A 3,509-nucleotide genomic window follows, 5' to 3' on the forward strand; every position below is an offset into this window, starting at 1 on the left:
TTTTCTTGTATTTTTTTACTAATTTCTTGCAAATTTTTGGGTCATTTCTTCTTTCGTTGCTCATTGCCTTCTTCCCAAGCTTTTGTAAGAAATCAAGACAATTTGCTCGGGTTTCAAAGGGTTCAGAAATGCCAGACTAACTGCACTAGTTCAAGCAAAAAGCCAAACCCATCTTTAGCATGTATGCACCATAAATAGAGAAACGCGCTATCATGCCATCAGATATTATACAGTATATAAGTATAGCTTACAAACCGGTGAGGTTAAGCTAACCTCCTTTAAGCCATATGCTCTGCAGGAAACACGATCCCTGCAGCAGTGCTTGGATCAGCTGAGAGGCTCATTAGGAGACGACTTGCATGAAGCAGTAATTGTGTTGCGGTGTGTAGCGGCGTGCAAAAAGAGAACGACAGCAGCATCTCCGAGCTCGGCTAATAAAGTGTTAATTAGCTTTTGCAGTTTACTCCTGTTTGTTGTAACGCAGCGAGATAATGCTGCTAATGAATGAAGAAGCATGAGCCAGCGTGTCGAGAGAAAACGGGATTAATATGTAACTTATATGATTAGAAGCTGCTGTATATGCACGTTATTTATTGTATTTATGGGGAAAATTGCATATTGCTGTTTAATTAAAGTGACAGTTCACCTAAAATCAAATACACTTTTTTCCTCTTACCTGTGGTGCTGTTTGCCATGTAGATTGTTTTTGTGTGTGTTGGAGATGTCGGCTGTAGAAATGAAGAATATAAGGGAACTTGATGGCACTCGGCTTGTGCTCAAAGCGCCAAAAAAATACATTTGAGGAACTCAACAGCAATGCCTCTTTCTTGAAATCATGACCCGGCTGCTCGAGATAATCCACAGACCTTACAGGGATTTTTTTATGTTTGCATTCACAAAGCCAATAAGAACGCTGAAATTACATTTTGTAAGTCTGCCAGCAGTTGGTAAAGCACCTGGGGACGACTGATATTGGTCTTTCAGGGCCGATACTGATTATTAGTACTTAACGAGACCGATAACAGATATTCCATCACTAAACTTTGTAATGCCTTTGTTATATGTTATATGGATTATCTTGAGTAATCGGGTTGTGATTTCTGGAAAAGAGACATTGCTGTTTAGTTTTTCAAATGTATTTTTTGGTACTTTGAGCACCACAAGCCGAATGGCGTCTAGTTCCATTATATCGGAGAGAAGACAGACGTCTCTACCGCTGATGTCTGCAGCAGTCGCCAACTCACACCAAAACAATCTAGATCCATAAACAGCGCTACAGGTAAGAGGAAAAATATGTTTTCTTGATTTTGAGATGAACTGCCCCTGTAAAGGACATTAAGCACCTGCAGTGCCAGTATTTATTTATTTTCATTATGAACGTTTATTTTAAATTGTGCACTTATTTCCTGAACATATACAATGTATTTCACCTTTCATTTAATTGCAATGAAATTTTTTTTTTTTATATTAATAACCGTATTCTTTGCCGGTCAATGCCAATGTCTGTCATCCGCATTTTTTAATGTTCATTGCGACCTCAAATAACACATTTTTAAAGCTGTAATAAAGTTCTGTTGAATCTCTCCCTCTGGGTTATTGAATTAAAACCTTGGAAAGGTTAGAATTTCAAATGAATTGGCAGCTTTGGCTTCAATACTTTGCTGATCTTTCCTGCTTCTTAACTGAATATTTCTCGGTTTGTGTGACAGGATAAATATTTGGAAAGGGCGTGCTGTCTTTCTAAGGAAGGCAGAAAAGGTAAGTGACAGGTAGCAGCACTGAGGGAGTTGACCTTCTGCCCCTCCACCACCCTCCTCCCACACTCAGCATCTGCTCTGTCCCTCCCTCGTTGTTGGCTGCCGTCCTCCCCGCTGCCCCCTCTGCGGGCTCGTATCGAATTATGCTGTTCTTCTCTTTCGTCTCTCCCTCTCCGCCTGCTACATCTGCCACCTGTTTACGAGCACACCCACGGCTCACTCTTTTATCATGCACCTCCTCTGGCCCCCAGAAGCCTGTTCCTCCCGAGACAACCATTACCTGCTGTGTGGTTCTCTCACACGGACGTTCCTCCTGGTGGCGGGGGTGTTGCACTGCAGGGACACTGGTGTTTGCCACTGCTGGAAGATTTGCAATGTGAAAGCCGAATGTACAGTCAACTCATTAAGTCACTGAACAGCTATGAGGTTAGATTTTTAACTGTATCAAATTAAACACAGAGCCCTGAATAATGCCCCCGTTACAGTTATGTTTAGACAGATTACTGTAACATACCAATCAGGATTTATCTGATTAAAATACAAAACAATATGAGAATGTCAGGGAAAAAAATTTAAAAAAAGATCAAATCCTAATAATTCAGTCTAAGAAAAACTTAACCATGCCCACTGCAACCTTAGCATGTAGATTTGTTGTTTAATTTTAGTTAGTTTTGTAAATACACTTTTTTTTTTTATTTTAAAAGTCGAGTTTTAATTTTTATTTGTTTTTAATTTTTATTTAACAATTTTTTAACAGCTAGATTTAGTTTTTAGTTTACTTTTAGTTAACTATAATAACCTTGGTACTGTCTTTAGTTTTTTTGTTTTCCCCCGTACTCTATCAGTGCATTTTATGATAGTAGTTGTGGTAGTAACAATAACAATAATAATAATAATAATAACAACAACGACTTAGTGATATATTGGTAGTGTAAGTACTGGTTAATAATAATTATATCAATTATTATTAGTAATAGTAAAATAATAAACTTAGATTGATCATGAGAATTGCTCCAAAAAATGCACCTTAAACAGTACTTTCTTTATTGAAAAAAAATCAACTAATAGTGTACATTAATTAAACCTGTATACAAAAAGAATATAAAGTCTTAAATACAAAGTTTGAAGAAAGATAAAAGATAAGAAAAGATTTTTTTTTAAACTTAAATAATTTGTCAAGCTTTCAATTGTTTATGCTTTAATGGATTTTTTGTTTTTACATTCAGAAATGGGAATATATCAAAATTAATACAATAATAACTTTAAAAATAATAGCTTAATTTATACGTAAAATGCAACACATGCACATGATAAAAAATACACAAAATAACTCAATTAGATTCAAGGAGCCTTTATTGACATGACCATAGTGAACCCGTCTTGCCAAAATATAAAAAAAAATCAGTTTAAACTACTGAAAAGATAACACAATAATCAGTTAAAAACACATTTCAAGAGAAACCACTGGTAATATATATATATATTTGTCTTGTCAAAATAATAAGCAACTTAAGCAAATAAAACTAACAGCAAACAAATCACTTCCACAGTATGGCTTTAAAGTAAAAATGTAATAAATAAAAAAACGCTAATCACGAGAATTCCCACAAAAAACGCGTGTATTTCCCTTTAATTCATTTTCCGCGCGGAACAACTTTAAACCTGCCCAAAAAAAAGGTACTGTCTGAACCAGCCAATCAGCTTCTGCCATGTTGGGACTCTCCAGCCAATCAGAGCGCCCAGCGGGGAGGG

This window comes from Plectropomus leopardus, chromosome 23, assembly GCF_008729295.1.
Source record: "Plectropomus leopardus isolate mb chromosome 23, YSFRI_Pleo_2.0, whole genome shotgun sequence".
NCBI classification, from domain to species: domain Eukaryota; kingdom Metazoa; phylum Chordata; class Actinopteri; order Perciformes; family Serranidae; genus Plectropomus; species Plectropomus leopardus.